The sequence below is a fragment of the Manacus candei genome, unplaced genomic scaffold (genome assembly GCF_025592945.1).
Source record: "Manacus candei isolate 608988 ecotype Guabito, Panama unplaced genomic scaffold, ASM2559294v1 h1tg000016l, whole genome shotgun sequence".
In the NCBI taxonomy this organism is placed as follows: domain Eukaryota; kingdom Metazoa; phylum Chordata; class Aves; order Passeriformes; family Pipridae; genus Manacus; species Manacus candei.
In genome coordinates, this window is record NW_026138064.1 from 8,082,799 (window position 1) to 8,099,832 (window position 17,034).

Sequence of the window (17,034 nt, forward strand, 5' to 3'; positions counted from 1 at the left end):
TGGGTCCTAAACAAAATTAGAATTCTGGGATAGATAGGCTATCAGATATGTAGATGTGTTTCCTGCCAGTTCATCATCAGAAGTGGGCAGCAACTGCTTCAAAGGGTTACCTGTTTCAAGTGTTGGAGAGTGTTTTCTGAAACAGGAGAGTAACAGACACATGAGTCTCCTTCATTCTCAAATCTGAAACTGCTAACTGAGGGACTGAGAAATAAGGAGAACAACCTGAGCTCTTGAGGACTGACGTGGGTTTTTGGCTCATCAGTAAGCATGTCTGGGAGGTAGAGGTGGCAGTCACCTGAGTTTATGCCTCTGTCAAAGAGCTTGGGGGGGGAAAGGGGGCTGGGCTTTTGTTGTTTCTTTCCTTATTAGAAAAATATAGGAGCTGACTTGCTGTGGGGCAGGCTGGTGCCTCACTTGTTCAACCTGAAGAAAATAAGGAAAAAAGAAAGGATGGAGAGTTGAAAGTAATGGAAACAGGGAGAGAGACAGGGAGGAAGTGTGGTTTTGAGTGAGACAGGAATAATGTTAATAAGAATACATGAGGTCTTTATGTCAATGTAAAGAGTATTTAGAAAGACCAGGGTGTGTGGCATACACAGAGTTCTTTTCTTTGTTTTGGCTTTGTTTATTTTTGATAAAGCATTTCGCTTCCAGTAACAAGTAAAATTCTCCAAGGAGACCTGTAACAGGAATAGAACAAGCAAAAAATTAAAAGCTGGTCCCAGAGGTATATAGCTTCCATTTCACTCCTCAGGGAATAGCATGGGGGAATACACTGTGCTTGGGGTAGAGTGAGTTGTTTTCTGTGTTTGCCATGATGTACAACAGCTGAAAAAAGCAGTCTTGTTCACTGACTTTTGAGGCAAGGCAATAGGTTTGCAAATGCCAGCCACAAGAACCTCTCCGTTAGTAAAAACTATCTCTGCAGAACAACTTGCCCTTTTAGAAAGTGATCCTGGGGTTTATTTGTTTTTATTTTAACAGCCCTCCCTCTGCTTCCTAGAACCAAAGTGTTAAGAAATAATAAAATATTAATGCTAAATATAAACAGAAGGCACATTCACCAACCCAACTAAAGGTTTACTGAGCTTGTGCTTGTTTTTGAGAACCTGTGACGTCCTAAATATTTAAACTGAAAGAGATTAAGGGAAATGTGGAAAAATTGCTGTTTGACATGATCAAAAAATGCCGTTGATCCACAAGTAACATGCTTAAACCCTCAAGGGGAAAGCAGGAGAAAAGCGAAAAGAGAGAGAAAAACTATGGTTATATCTTTAATTTTGTATTTTGAAAGTTAGAGCTTGTTCAGTCTTTCAGGGGGTTTTGGGTGTTTTTAAGCTAATTAAAAAGGCTTATAACCATAGTAAATTTACAAAATGTTCAAGCTGAAAATTAAATTGACTGTTTTGAAAACAATTACTTTCAGAGGGTAGAGTTCTTTTTACCTCTGACTTCTTTCCTCTCTTTTTCCTCTGGCAAGGACACACAAAACATGCACTCTGTCAGCTTAGGGTAGTGGAAAGGATTTTTAAAATTCAAACAGCTTTTTGTTGAAAAGTTCTGGTTTTGAAAGGAATACCTTTGCAGAGTTAAATTTATCCTAACTTTAATGGCTCTGTGTAATTGCAGTATGTTCTCTGTTATTTTACCTTACCTAATTTTAGGTGAAGTGTCTTCATGGCCCTGGAGAGGACATGTCACAGTCTCAGTGTGCAAGCCTACACTTAAACATATTCTGTACTTGCACCTAAAAAGACAAAAAAACAAAACAAGCAAAGAAAATGTAGCTGCTGCAAGTTTAAGATTGACAACTAGTTGGTTTCTGTCACCTTTGTTTTTTCACTGCTAGTGTAGGAAGCAAATAACTATTTCAATAGCAGCATTTACCACATTGCCTCAAGGAACAGAGGCTGAGAAGTCCCTGTGCTACAGGCCAGTGAAGACTGTGATAGTGACACAGTAATTTATATGTGCCTTTTCTTTCTTTTGGCTTAGAACATAGCACTTTTAAAATTGTATTAAGCTTATCCAAGCTGAAGGTGAAACAAAGGCATCTGTTCTCTTAAAACTTGTACTGATTTTAACTAAATTATTTTTCCTTCACACCGTAGGTTTGTTGGTCTCTGTGTAAATAAAAGATAATTTTATAAGATTGTCTGATAACAGAATTCATTTTCTGTTTTCTACTGTGGTACCATAATAGCAAGCTGGACTGAGATTCCCTCTCCCCCCAAATTTCTCCTTCCACCTGACCTTTGTGATTATCATATTACTTGGAGGACAGCAGGTTTTGTTAGTCAGATGCCATTTTAGTAAATGTGAGTGAGAGAGTAAAGGCATTTGATTCGTATGGAGATAAACAGCATACCAATCATGTTTCACTCCAGGGATTTTAAATCAGTTAGACAGCCTGTTCTTGTCAGCCCATATCCTGCAGCATCTCAAAACAAAATGTCATTTGTGAAAATGGTGTTAAACAGTCATTTTTCTATGCGTGCACCAGTGCCCCACTTATGTGTGGGGCTGGTCAGTGGAACTGACCTCCAATAAAAACATTTCTGATGCCACTATTATACATTGAAAAAAAACCTTCCTGCATTGCCTCCAGCAGAGATCTACTACCATCCAGAAGGAAATGCAAGCGTTTCCATTCTTCCTGTATCTCCAAGGACCATGTGTGCAACATCTTGTGCTGATGAGTAGGTTTTTTACAAAATGGGTTTGTAGAATTATACTTCGTGCTTGTCTTAAAGCCTTTGCTCCCAGTGTCCAGTGGGTACATAATCTGTGTCTGTCTTGCTTTTTGTTTTAGTCCTATGCACAGTGCTTTTAGTGAAAAGCTTTGTCATAGGAAGATATGCCTTCCAAGAGCTCAGAAAAACAGGAAAAGATGAATCAAGGAGTGTTATATTAAAAGAATAGTTTTCAAGTAAATATTTTTAATTATGAGTATCTCTCTCATGATTTTAGAATGCATATATGTAGTTTGTAATTTCTTATCTAAGGGTCCTTGAAAGTCCCATTTTAAAGTTATTCTAAAGTACTTTGATTTATGGATAATCATCAGATTTCATGACTTAGGAGGAAAATCAGTAATGACATTCAAATCAAAGACAAAATTACTGAGGTGAGAATAAGTTAAAATATGTTATAAGGTCCTGGATACTACCAAACTCTATCACATCATTTAGTGAAATATTCTGTGGCTAGTAACTCTGGAGAGAATTCAGTTAAAGATGACTAACCATTTTGGACTGATAGGATTTTTTTATTGTTAATTAATCAGATAATGGGTTCCTTTTGTCACTCTGCAGCTTATGTAGGATATAGGAAATATACCTTCTACACAGAGCCAAGAGTTTATTTTCTAATCTGTCCTGCAGTTTTATTCTAGGTTTGTAGGTAGTTTGTTTCACATAAAATAGTTTCATGTCAAGGTTCTTAATTGCAGAAATATACCAAAAATATTGTACTCATAGGCATTGCACCACACAACTGCACAAATCTGAGCTCCAGTGGATGGAGGGAACAGTAACGTGGTTGTTACCTGCTGAGTAGCAGCAGGATTTTTTCTTTTACCTGCTGGGTAACAGCAGACTTATCTTGCTCTGCAAGATAAATCAAAGCTTCATGCTGGCCAAGACACAGCCAGGCAAGACTGAAGGCCTTTCAGAGTTCATACCAATCCTGTGGCCTGCCACTGGTTATGGCAGTACCATGTTTGTTAGTCAGTACTTCCTCCTACCTGGGCATGGGCAACCCCCACCTGCTGGAACCTCCGCATGGCATGGGGCTGCCCCCTTCCCAGGCGGCCTCCGGCGGTCCCCAGCCCTGGGCATGGAAAGGAGTGAGAGAGGGAGAGCTTCGCCGGCGTGGAATGTGCCCTTGTGGGAGAAGGACACAAAGGAGAAGGACAACTCTAAACTCGGGCAGATGGAGCTCGTTTAGCCCTGTAAGGCCATCCATCTAAGAGAAGGTCACTCTAATTAAACCTACGTCCTGAGGACCTCACTGCCACTGTCCAAGCTCGCTTGGCCCTGGCAGATGAACCTCAGGATTAAAGGGTGGGTTCAGTTCCGTGCATACTGTGTCTCACCTAAAAAATCCACTGCACAGGCTTGAAGGCCTTACCCACATTTGCAAAGCCAGGCGAGGGTCGAAATGGCCATCTTCTACGAATGCAGTCACACAAAGATCAAAAGACAAAGGCATATATACCTGCCTCCAAAGGTGCAGTCAAATTAACTCTAGCATGCTTCCCAAATTTTCGTTTGCAAAGCCTAGCCATGATGACTTCTTCCTGCAGTTCTGTAATTCTGCCTCTTTGAATTTGTTCTTCAAGCTGCTTGTTATCTTCGTAGAATCACATTTGTGTTTGGGATTGCCTCATCCGAGGTGCAGGACCTTGCACTTGGCCTTATTGAACCTGATGAGACTCCTCTGGACCCACTTCTTGAACTTGTCCAGGTCCCTCTGAATGGCATCCCGTCCTTCAGGGCTGTCAGCCTCATCACTTGTCTTGGTGTCATCTTTATAGTTCTGTATTCCCTGAATTATGTCTAAGCTTCTGGATTTACTGAAAATTCATCTAGATGAGTTTGGACTTCATTTTTATTGTGCATGTTTTCTCTCACTCAGTTTTATAGCAGAGCCCTTTCTCTGCAGTGGGCCATTGAATAAGGCAAGTTTTTATCCTGTTGTTAATAATTATATTAAATCAGCATGGCTCAGATGTGAATGAACTGATGACCTGGTTCCATGGTGGCTCCTGAACCCTGTTGCACCTCTGGGACTCAACTGGCAGTGGCGAGTGGGGTTTAGAATCAAATTTATTTGTAGTCTTTAGCAATGGATGCTAGCATGGATCTTTAACGTAATTTATTTTTTTCACCTTTTCAACATTCTTTCAAGTCTTGTGCAGCGTTACTGAATTTCGCAGTTCTGATGTTTTCCTTATTGGGGTATTTTATATTTCCAGATATATTCTTCACCCTCTTTGCAGCTTATCTTTTCTGTTTCAGTGAAACCATGCTTATAGTGCTGTGTGGTGAATAATGCATGCCTTTCTTTTTAACCCTTTGTCTCTTGTTTCTTCTGGCACTTTCTCTCTTCCCTTCGCTCACTTACATTCATACTTTCCTCATACAAGTTCTAACATTTCTGTTGCAACACGCCTTCTGAAAATGTTCTTTTAACAGGCCTCTCCTTGCCCTTGATCCATGCAGAGATTGTGTCCACGTCAAAAGAACCAAACTGACCCAAGTGTTTAAATGAACTTTGTTAAATCCATTAGTCTGTGTGTTAACACAGAGCTCAATCAGGGTTTAGCTACACGACTCCCTTCTGTCCTCAGCAAACACATGCAGTTGGTTCCTGCAGTGCCCTCAGTGCCCTTAATCTGATTTGAATTACTGGTAGTGGAAAGGGCTGAGTCTCTATTAGGAGTCACATGAATGTTTGAAAGCAGCTTCTAGAACTTCATTTGTCTTCAAATTATTTTGGTATGTTACCTGGACTGGCAACAATCTGCTAAGTTATTCCAGGGAAAAAAAAATAGTCGGGAGAACCCCAAACTTCTATTGATTAGAATTTATTCCAGTTGCCTTTGTGCATACTTACCATGGCAAACAAACACAGCTATGGCAATATAGGGGGCTTTATTTTAAACCTTGTCTGATTTGTGGCACATTCCTATCGGTAGGGGTTCACCGTCATTACTGTGACCTTATAGATGGCACGACAAAGGACAGTGCTTAAGAGTGAAGTTGTGCATACCTTTGGTGTCTGACTGGTTCAGCCTGCAAACTTCAGAAGCTGAAGTTTTGTTCAAAAGAACATGTCCTGCTGGTACCGTTTGTGTTGGTTTTTAGTGATGTTTTCACATAAGAATTCTGAGATAAAATTGTCTAACGTCTGTGAGGAGCCCTTGTAAAACAGTGATATGTAAGAAAATGTTTTATTTTTGTCTCTTGCTTTTTAGATAGAACAGGGTAGGACTTCCTCTGAGAAGAATTCTGGACAGAGAGATACATAAATCGTCTTTTCCTGTCTCTTATGAAACCTTACCTGATGATAAGGAACATGCTAGTTTAAAAGTGGAAAGAATTTTATTCCTCTGATAGCAATGTCTTGATAAAAAGAAAATGGGAAATCTCACCCCACTGAAGTCACTGGAAGCCACTGACAGCGTCCAGACTGTCTGAATATTGATGTGAAAGTCGTAGGAGTCCTGACCACCTCTTAAAAGTTTTCTGGTTTTCTGTAAGCCCTACTATGTCCACAAATCATCACTTAGAAAGAGAAATATAATTTGAAAAAGCAGTGTCAAGTATCAGCTTGGGATAATGGATCTGTAGATTTTTTATAATGGTTGTAGGGCTTATTTTGCACTGTAGAATCAGAGAACCATAGAATTATTAGAGTTGGAAGGAACCTTAAACATCATCTACTTCCAACCCCACTGCCGTGGGCAGGGAACCTTCCATGAGACAAGGTTTTTCAAAACCCCACCCAATCTGGCCTTGGACACTTCCCACGGGTGGTTAGTCCACAACCTCTCTGGGCAACCTGTGCCATTGCCTCACCACCCTCACAGGGAAGAACTTCTTCCTAATACCTAATCTAAATCTAGTCTCCTTTATCTTAAAGCTGTTGCCCCCTGTCTTGTCACTCCATGCCCTTGTGAAAAGTCCCTCTTCAGCATTCTTTTAAGTCCCCTTTAGGTACCACAAGGCAGCATTAAGGTCTCTATGGAGCCTTCTCCTGGCTGAACAGTCTCAGCTCTCAGTTTTTCTTCACAGGTGAGGTGCTCCAGCCCTCTGATCAACTAGACCTGTTCCGACAGGTCAACATCTTCCTTGTGTAGGGGACCCCAGAGCTGGAATTGTAATGTATGTGGACACTACTGTGGTGAAAAAGGTATGCAGAAAGTGCTGGTAGCCCTTTCAGCTTTCTGAGAGAGGTAATAACATGGTTACACTTCAGTTTTTTGTATATTTATATATCCATTGAGAACTGGGAAGATGTCACATTACATGCCTGATCACTCAGGTTAAAAGATGAGAAGAGGCTGTGTGGCTTGTGCCTGATAGCAGGCATTGCCCTTTCTGCTGTCTATGTTTGATATGCTTGGCTAGATCATTAAGGTTAGAAAAGATGTCACAGAGTGCTGGAATATTTTCAAAATTTTCCATGCTAGAAATGTGTGATTTATTAAATCTGATACTTGTCACAACTCTTTTTTTTTACATTTCATCCTGCTACTTGTTGCTATCACCAGCACTGTAAATACTTCCATTCCTTTGTTAGAACAGACGTGTTGTTGTTTTGCTTCTTGGCGCTTGCATATCTCTTTGCAAACAGGCCCTTAAATTAAAAGATCCTTTGGAAAGTAACTCTTATCAGAACAAAACTGTAAAGTAATTTATACTTCCCAAACACTTGGAAAGCACTATCGTATGTTCCTCATTGTTTGGGGAAGTTGACTGTTTAGCTGTCATAGTCATTCTCTTATGAGCAACAGTTATGACAATTGTTGTATTGCTTATCTTGGGACTCTTTTATGCCAGTCATTATTATTGAGACTTTGCTCCATGGGACCAGACTCAATACAGTGGATCTTCTCCTCCCCACTGTCATCCATTTCTCTCTCAATTTCCTGCTGTCTTTTTTCCGTTGTGCCAGAATGTGTGAGGAGGTGGGGTTGGAGACATTCCAGTTTTGTCAGTAGGAGCAGGTAAAAATGTTCAACTTCTGCGTACAAGGAGAGATCCTCTGGGTCCAATTCCTGTTTGTCAGCACTGAGAGAGTGATTGCACACTCATTAATACCAGATCAGTGCACTGTGGATTGCCAAGCAGTGGGAAATTGGTCTGGGTAAGGTGGTGGGCCTGTGTCTGTGATTCTGCTGAATTTATTGATTGCACAATTTGGCTATTCTATGGCTTTTTGGCAGCTGTAAGAGGACAGGCAACACTTGATTCAGAATGTAGCCTGCAAATGTAGTTAACCACTGATACTCTTTTTAACAATTCTCAATTACAGCTGTACTTAGTGCCTGAAAAATGCATGGAGACTCACAGGCCTGGTACCCTTCATCCAGGGGTTGGGAGTCTGAGAGCTGAACTTTTAATGAAACGGAGACATGATCTTAGCTGTTGCTGAACTCTGCTGTTTATGGAAGTTTTGTTTCTGCATTTGGTGGCTATGCAGTTAGATCAGCATGGCTTTGAAAAATTCAGTCCTGGCCATTTTCATGGCAGCTGTGCTCTCCACAGGGGTCACTAATGCATCTTACTGCAAGGGGAGCAGAAGCATTTCCCTGTGGATGCACTTGTCATTGGCAGTGGAAGGCAACAATTAGGTCTGTGTTTGGACACTTCTAAATGTTGAGCAGCTGAGATTAGCTGTGGAAAAATTGTCTCATGGACCCCTCGGCTGCCTGATCTGCAGAGTTTGGATGTCTTTTGTGGCCCTTCCTGTGAAAAAGTGGGCACAGGCTAAAGCATCTTTTTGTTTTGGAAGAGTCAGGTTCAGCCCCTGGTCTGTTGGCTGAGGTGCCAGTGTCACACAGCTGTTGGTTGTTTCCTTCTCCATTTACAAGGGTTAGGAGATGCATAATGGTGGCTTTTAAGCTAAGCTGTGGCCATGTTGTATGATTGGTACCTGGCTTTTTAAATGGGATGGTAACATCACATGGCTCCACTGGAAGCTCTGAGAGGAAACTCACAGCTCTTATGATCCCATTATCTGTTGAATAATCGTGGTTTTGATAGAGTTATGAATGGATAATTGACTCCTGATATTAACAGCTAAATGAGTGAACCTAGAGTTATGAAATACTGGCTTAAATTTGTGAAGAAACAGTAAAGGGGTCCTATCACTTCTCCTGATGTGTCCATTGTATCCACTGCTAGTAATAAGCCACTGACTGAAATCTTCATTAGCTTTAAGAGTTCAGTTAGGCCAACATTAAATTCTTGGCTCTTACTGTGAGGTGTATTTCTTTGGTCCACACAGATGGCATGAGTTCATTGAGTTGGTGGAGAAAGGAGTGCAAGCCATTCTGAGGGTCTTCATGGCATGCTGGGTCATCACTGAGCACCAGATAATGTGTGTGTCTGTAAATCTGACATGTCACTTACAATGCAGATTTTTGGACAACTTAAAGGATAAAGGATCATAGGAAAAACACAGAGAAGGGAAAATGTGGCCTTTGCTTTGTGGTCTTAATCTATCTGGAACTTGGCTGAGGCAAATTTGGGGTTTGTTCGGTGTCAGCTTGTGCAATGTGATCTGACAGAGACTGATAAAATTATGTGAGAGGCTGAGCAAGGTGGAGCCCAATAGAAGCCCAGCCTTAGCTGATACTAGTTTAAAATGTTCTCATTGTAGTCCTAGTTGAACAGAGGTCTTTGTCCCTGCATCTCTTCCTCAAGGTAGTTGGATCCCAAATTTTATTTTTATTTTTACTTTCAGCAGACTTTTCTGCAAAGTTGGATAAAGGACAGAAAAGCCAGGAACATTTATAAGAGAAAGGTCAAAAACCGGTTTGACCTCTTTTTATGGTTATGACTGTGCAAGAGTCTAAAAGCTTGTTCATGCATCTCACTAAATGGTCACTTCCTTGTTTTTCATAGAAAAAGATGACCCACTTAAGTGATGTGAATTATAGAGTGGTGTACTCTGGATCCCTTTCCCCACCCACAACGTGGGGAAGACCAGTTCTAGTTCCATCTCCATCTGAAGAACCATTCCGACGTCTTGAGGGATGGGGAAAGGGAACTCCAGTGACAGGGTTTTTCAGGCCCCGAGCCTGGAGAGGAGAGGTGCCCTCCCCTCCCCCCAGCACCCAGGTGGGTCCATGGCCAGCACGGAGACAGCACACCAGGCGTGGAGAGGAGGCAAGAGAGAGTTTATTGTTGGGGAGGTTACATTTATAGGGTTAGGAGGAATCACAGGTTAACCAATTAGAAGTCTCAAGGGGCTTACAGGAACACCCAGTCACAGGAAGGGGTTAACAAGGACCAATGGGACACCTCAGGACACCTTTCCCAGGACATTCCTGCATGGGAGATAACAGTTGCTGTGGGGGGTGTTGGGAAGAAGAAACATGTGTTGTCAAAGAGACCACAAAGAGCCATCCTAAGACATGTTCAAACAAGTTTCTCATCAGACTTAGTGTTACAGTGTACTGACTCTTAAAATCCAGCTTCTTTCAGGACTGTCCTGGATACTGTCTGTGAGTTTGAAAAGCTGGAAGGAAAAGCACAGCCACTGTCTTATGAAGAAATCAGATGTGCAGGGGAATGCTGGCAGAGACAGAACAAAGAACTTTAGAGCTAAAGGACAAAAAAACAAGAGAAAATGAGATGGAGCATGTAATTTAAGATTAGTTTTGCAGTGAAATATTGAGTTAAAAGTATCAAAAAACATGAGCAACTCCACTATGAGCTTGTGGAGCTGAGGTGGGAAAATTTTGAGTGCAGCACTAAGGCAATGTAATGCTTAACCCTAGCTGTTAATAGAGGACCTTCCAAAACTGGTGGTGGTTTGGACAGGGACCTATGGGTTGACCTAGTTCAACCCCATTCTTCACCCGGAGGAGCAGAGGTTCACAAGTTCCAGTGCTCTTGTTCATGAGATACTGGGATTCTTCAAAGAGAATTTTGGAGCACTCTTTGCTGCTGGATAAGGGAGAATTTTGGAGCACCCTTTGCGGCTGGAATAAGGGAAGGAGAGAAAATGCACAATGAGAGACATACAAAGTTTTTACCAGGCTACTGAGCTGACGCCAAAACTTTAAACAGGCTTGGTTGCAAAATTGGGCCCCTTAGATAAAAACATGTAATCTGAGTGGCTTCTTAAATGAGAAAGAAGTATTTGCCTTGCCATAGCTGAATGAGAAAATGCTGTGCAAGCTTCCCCTACAGCCTCTCGGCAGGTGGCTAGAAAAGCCTGTGGCCACAAGTCATCATTCTGAGGAGGTGCATTGGCTTCTGGAAGCTTTAAAAGTAGTATTAAAAGGTGAAAGCTACATTGGAGGAAAAGGCATGTGCCAAATGAAAGCATATTTAGGTTAGAAGAGATTTTCAGACTCTGTCTGTGGTCTTCTAAACCAGTGGTGTCCAAAGCAGGGTGCATGTACCACAAGAGATGCATAAAACAGTCCACTGGGGTGTGGAAGAAAATATTTTTGTCCTATTAATAAATTTTTAGAACAAAATTTATTTCATCTTTAGCTCACACTTTTTACTTTTTTTGGTGTGTTTTATAATTTACATAATATGGTGGTACATGCATATGATTTATAAATTACATACATTGGGGGAGGGAGGGGGTTTCTCAGATTTATTTTTCTGATAGTTAGCAGTCAAAGAGGTTTGGAGAGTGCCATTCTAAACCAAGGCTGTGGCCAGGATCTGCATATTGACCTGGCTGCATGTAGAACAGCTGTGGTCAATGATCTTGCCCATGAAGGCATCTAGTTGTAGGGCTTAGAAATATCTGTACTGCATGCCCTGAGGCAGAAACTTGGTAAGTGAAATAGGAGTGTTTAGGAGCAAAATAGATGATTGTGAGCTAGAGAAAAATCCTAGGGTTATGAGAGACAAATAGGCAGTGCAAACTGCTGCTTTGCAAATGGTGACTTCCCACTACTTTTGGGAAAAGTGGTGTCAAAAGTGCATGTTGGTGGGAGAAGGTTGTGGCAGGTACCTCTGCTTGGCACGGAGTTGAAGCAGTGGGGTGGTGTCTCAGTAAATGTCATGCTGGGACATGATAGAATTTAAAAGCGTGTTAATTTCCAAATTGGAAAAGTACTGCCTTTGTGATAATATATATACTTCATATTATTAATATTGATTATGCTTAATCGATTAGTAAGATATAAGCACAGTGTTTCAGTATGAAATCAGAAAAGGTGTGTAAATGCACACATGTGTATACATATCTAGAGAAATGAAGTCTCTTGCATCTATAAAACGTGATGTTTTGAGCACTAGAAGCAGCAACTGTAGATAGATCAGCCTAGTCTAGGACTGCCTTCCAAGATAAACGGAGTTTTAACAGACCACATAGGTCTTTTAGTGTTGTGAATGGGGTGATTGCACCTTTTTTCTACTACTGTAGTTGGGGTATTTTAAAAAAGCAGTGTATAAATCAGTGGCCCTCAGAAAATAACAGATTGTGAAAACTAGTTTCCTCTGCTATGCAAAATACTGTGTGTTTATGATATGCAGTCTTACACCAATTTGCTGGAAAGAATTCATTATTTTTTCAGGTAATTTTTGAAAATTAGAATAATGGTGTTTTAGAGGTGAGAGCTGTGCATTAGCAGTGGAGGGCTATTAAAATAAGATGCAGTGTTCCTGATGGTCTACTAAAGATGGCAGCAAACAGCACAGGGTGAGATGGGCATATTTATATGCCTGTGTCAGCTTTCAGTGTTCAAAGGGCTGTTTAATCATATTTTTACCAAGTCAGATTAGAAAATTGTTCCATTTATTTTCAGCCATTGTCTGTCGTGCAGTTTGTAGGCTCCAGTTGTGTTTGAGTGGATATGAATTTGTATGCACACACACATATGCTCATGTATTGCAAGCTAACTTTCTGTATACAGTTTACCTGCAACAGGTGTATATCTCATTAAAACTCTGTTAAAAACTGTGATTTTAATAACATTACACTCTTAGAAATGACATTATGGTCTCAGCTACGGGAATTTCAGGATTTGTCTTTTTGTGCTGTAGTCACTTTAAAAGTTCAGATGTTTGTGTAGACTATATTGGCTTTAAAAATCAAATGTTTAACAGGGCAAACAATGGCTGTGTGAGCTCCTCTGAGGCCTCTACAGGTGTTGTGAGATAAAATTACACAGGCAAGGGTGCAGGCCTCCAAGAAGACCAAGATTCAACCCTAATCAGGAGCTTATCTCAATAGAAAGGTTTGCAAAGGCCTTGCTGGATTCGTAGGTGAAAAAACATATTTTACACTCTCAAGATCTAGGGCATTACTGTCTATCAAAATCTAGGTGGTGGCCTTGTAGCCAGAGAAATGCTATTGCCTTTTCTAGTAGCAGCACAGGTTCTGAATAATGCTTTGAGGACAAGGTTTTGTCAGAACTGTGTTGTCAGGGTTTGCCTGGAGCTTTATTCTGATCTTTGTTCACTCTTGTCTAAAAGAGTGATAGCTCTTATTTAATCAGTTTTAGCTTCAACTTACTTTTATATGATTGTATAATTTAATGCCTATTTTTATAATAATCTTCATTAATTTCTCTGCCTAGTAGGTAGAACTAACAAGTTCTGTATTCTTTTAAAAATGAACTGTCTGAACATAGAATAAAATTGCAGGATGGAGAAGAACAGACATGGGATAATAGCAGAGGCTTGAAAACTGTGGGCACAACGTGATACAACCAGCCCACCCACCCACTATTGGTCAGTTTCTGGAAAAGGAGAGAAGTTATGGCTTCGGTCAAGCTGGTTTTAGGTGTTACAAAGAGAGACAAAAGAAAATATAAAGTATAGCTATCCAATAGATTGGATATTTGGAATAATGACTTCCCTAAAACAGTTGTAAAGCTCTGGAAAAGGCTGTCCGGGGAAGTGGTAGAGTCACCATCTCTGGAAGAATTTAAAAGACGTGAGTGTGGCACTTGGGGCCATGATTTAGTGGTGGATTTGGCAGTGTCGAGTTTAACAGTCAGACTCCACCGTCTTAGAGGACTTTTCCAACCAAAATGATCCTATGAGTCTATGAAATCTGAATGTGGCATGGAATTGCAGACGAGTGTAGAACAAGCAAGGAGTAAGGTATGTTCGAAAATGTATAAAAATAAGCCAAATTGGATCCTAGACTAAAAGAGGAATAAGCTCCCCCCATCAGCATTGATACCTTTCTCTTGGAGAAAAGCTGTGGACAATGACAGCTTGCCATAACCCTCTCTCTCCTGTTCTAGTCTAAGTAGGACTCAGGGAGGAGTCTGAGGAAAGCATAACACCACAGAGAACAGAGAGGTATTATAAAGTCTGTAACAGATTTTTCACTATTTAGAAATGTTTGTGCTATCATTTACTGTATTTTTTATGGTAATAAATAGATCTGGACTAATAACAAGTTATTTTTTAGACTGTTAAGATATGTTGTAGTCTAACAGTAAATTCTTAAAGTCTTGACTTTCCATCCAGATTGTGTTTCTGAGGCCCACATAAACCACGTGAGCTGTAGTTCAATACTGTCCTTAGAAGTGGGCAAATTATACTATTCAGCCTATAGGGATTATATTTGCTTCCCTTGGCCACATAATGGACACAGACATAAAAAGAGGAAAGCAAAAAAAAAAAATTTTTTTATTGCTATTAAGGAGGGCTTCTACCATAGTGTTTCATATGAGGGAAGCGAGCAGATATGGCAGGAATCCTTTGTGCTCTGTCCTTGCAAGGTTTGAAGGTGAAGGTGATGTTTATAAACCAAGTGAACAATCAAAAAGTCCACGTAAGATTGGCTTTCTGTCGGATTTGCAGGACTGTGAATCCATGCAGTCCTTGTGTGGCTCTGACAGCTCCACTGCCAATATGAATCACAGAATGTCAGAGGAGCAAGAGGCTCTGCCTCTGGACTCATTGCCAAAGGCTGCATTGTGGTGAGGCAGTTGCTTGTTTACTTTCATAACATTACAGCTTGCAATCAATACTCACACAGTTTTGCTTGCTGGGCCTAAGGGAACAAAATGAATGGTTTTTTTCTTTCTATCTAGAGTCCACTAGCTTGTGCCTATTACATGCCTAGTTTTTAATTTTAGCTCACCATGATTTTGAGAGGAAATTTGCAATGCAACATTCATCCCCTGAAAAAAAAAAATTTGGAAATAAATAGAAACATGGTACTCACCTGATTTTGTTCCCCTTGCCCTGTCTAACACCGCTGTGCTCTGTTCCTTCTCATGCTCATCTCAATATTTTTGCTGGTTCATCTAACCTGTATGAACACCCTCCAAAAGTGTGGGCTTCCTAAGTGGTCATAGCAGGGTAGTGGGAGGAGAGGAGTCTGGAAATTTACTTGGAGATGTCCATCTGAAGCCTGAGAGTAGCTGGCACTTTGCACAAGCCTGGTCCTTCCATGCAAATGTTTGGATCAGTGGCTTACTTGGACTTCAGGCTCAGCAGGGATGGCATACAAGAGCACCATGCAGCATGTATTTTTGAAATATGTTTTTAATACTGGATTTTTGAATATTAGTTCTGTGCAGAGCTGTGAAATTCCATAACAAATAAAGAACAAATACGTCTCATTCTTTCTAACACTTAAGCAGCCCTTTGGATTTTTTTTTTGTAGCTCAATAGATTTCAGTAGGACTGTTGGCTAAGGAGGTTTTGTAAAGAAAAAAACAAAGCCAGTTTTCTGCATTAAGGAAAATATCTTTAGACATTTTTTTCCTGTATTAAATTATTATAATAATTAAAAAAATAATATTAAAATATCTTCTGCAAAATCCTGATAAATTGGGGAGGGGAAGGGAGTCTCTTGCATTGATACCCCTTTATTAAAGTAAACAGAATTTTCAGTCCTGTGGTTTTACATCCCAGGCAAAACCTGTGGTCTGTTTTCCTTTCCTGCCCTCCATCCTGTAGGAATTTTTCTATACCTCATCAAATGTTCCTCTCCTTTGCACCATTGCATTGTAACTTTCTGTATTCTTGAAATTTTCTTTTGCTTTCTTCTTTCCCTTCAATGTCTTCCTCTTTTTTTCACCAGTTGACTGTAATAACAGCCTGAGGAGGAGGCTGCTGGTTTTCTCCTGTTGCAGTTGTTCAGTTTCCTCAATGCCTGTTGGTGCTTTGCATGGAGAGTCACTAAGTGCAATGGAATTGGTTTCAAAGAGTGAAATTCAGGCACAAGCCCTTCATGGTAGCATCCCAAATATCAGGGAGATCATACTTCAATATCTAGTTTACAGCCAGAGCCTTGCAAGGCTAGTGTAAATAATAAATCGTCTTGATTATTTTCTTTATGGGTTGTGCAAATGAGACACTGAACATAGAGCTCTGTACGATATATTTTCATTAAACTGATCATTTAACTAATCTCTGTAATAGAGTACTTTATGTATATGAAGAGTTACTTTCATGTTGACCACACCTGCTGGTTTATTGCTGTAGATGTCCATAAAGATAGATGGAGTTTTAACCAATCAAAGGTAAAAGAAACAACCAATTCCCTTTTGCATTTGTTCAGTGAAGATCACAAGGCAAATTAATTAGTCTAAGTCAAAATGACATGCCTTCAGATGGATGGGTAAAGGCCAGAAATAGTCTTTCTTTTCCCCAAGATACTGCACAACAGTTTCATTTAGATTCTCTTTAAAGTTTGAAGGGATTAAATGAGAGCTAGAACAATTAGCTTATTTGAGTTAAATGAGAGTAGGGAGCAGGATCAGTCTTGTTAATTTCATGGATAAATTCAGTGGTTTGTTGTTTTTTTCCAGAGACTGCTTGTTTCATTTTTTAAAGAATTCCCTTCTTTATTTATCATGCCCTGCTAATCCTTTTGCAAGAAAGAGAGAAGCGTTATCAGCTATAGCAGATTAAGCTGACGTGACACCAAACTTTGGTGGGTATCATTCAAACCAACACCAACTAAGTGATATACTGAAAATTTTAGGAAGGAATTCAGTGTATCACCAAATGGAACAGATCAACCATGATGACAGTTTGAGACATGCAGGACAAGGAGAGGTTCATGGGTGTGAGATAGTTCAAAATAAGGCTTGTGGCCATTTTGTTTGGCTTTCTGGATATTAGCATACATATAGCTGCTATTTGCACAGTTATGTTTGTGTTCTACTTACACAACATCTGTGAAGTTCTGGCCAAGTGGCATAAATGTAAATTTTGTTGCTAGGAGCTGTGGCATTGAGATTTCACTTTCCTCCCACTTCTCCCACAGTGAGAAGTTGTTACAAGGCCTCTGCTGTGCTGACAGAACACTTAAACTCTCTTGAAGGTATAAGTGGTGCAGAACCGTATCCAT

The 17,034-nt window shown here is 40.4% G+C and overlaps 1 protein-coding gene and 1 long non-coding RNA gene across 7 annotated transcripts in view; both read left to right on the forward strand.

Annotated features, from left to right (window-relative positions):
- LOC127469018 (uncharacterized) overlaps positions 1-17,034 on the forward strand; it is a 288,437-nt gene that overhangs the window by 192,661 nt on the left and 78,742 nt on the right. The gene's annotated exons all lie outside the window — the stretch shown is intronic.
- PLPPR1 (phospholipid phosphatase related 1) overlaps positions 1-17,034 on the forward strand; it is a 128,406-nt gene that overhangs the window by 35,966 nt on the left and 75,406 nt on the right. The window contains exon 1 of one of the 5 annotated variants that reach the window (XM_051782825.1): positions 3,924-4,067. The exons of the other annotated variants lie outside the window; for them this stretch is intronic. The gene's annotated coding sequence lies outside the window, so the exon portion shown is untranslated. Of the gene's footprint in view, positions 1-3,923; positions 4,068-17,034 lie in introns of those variants that run through there. 5 annotated transcript variants of the gene reach the window in all.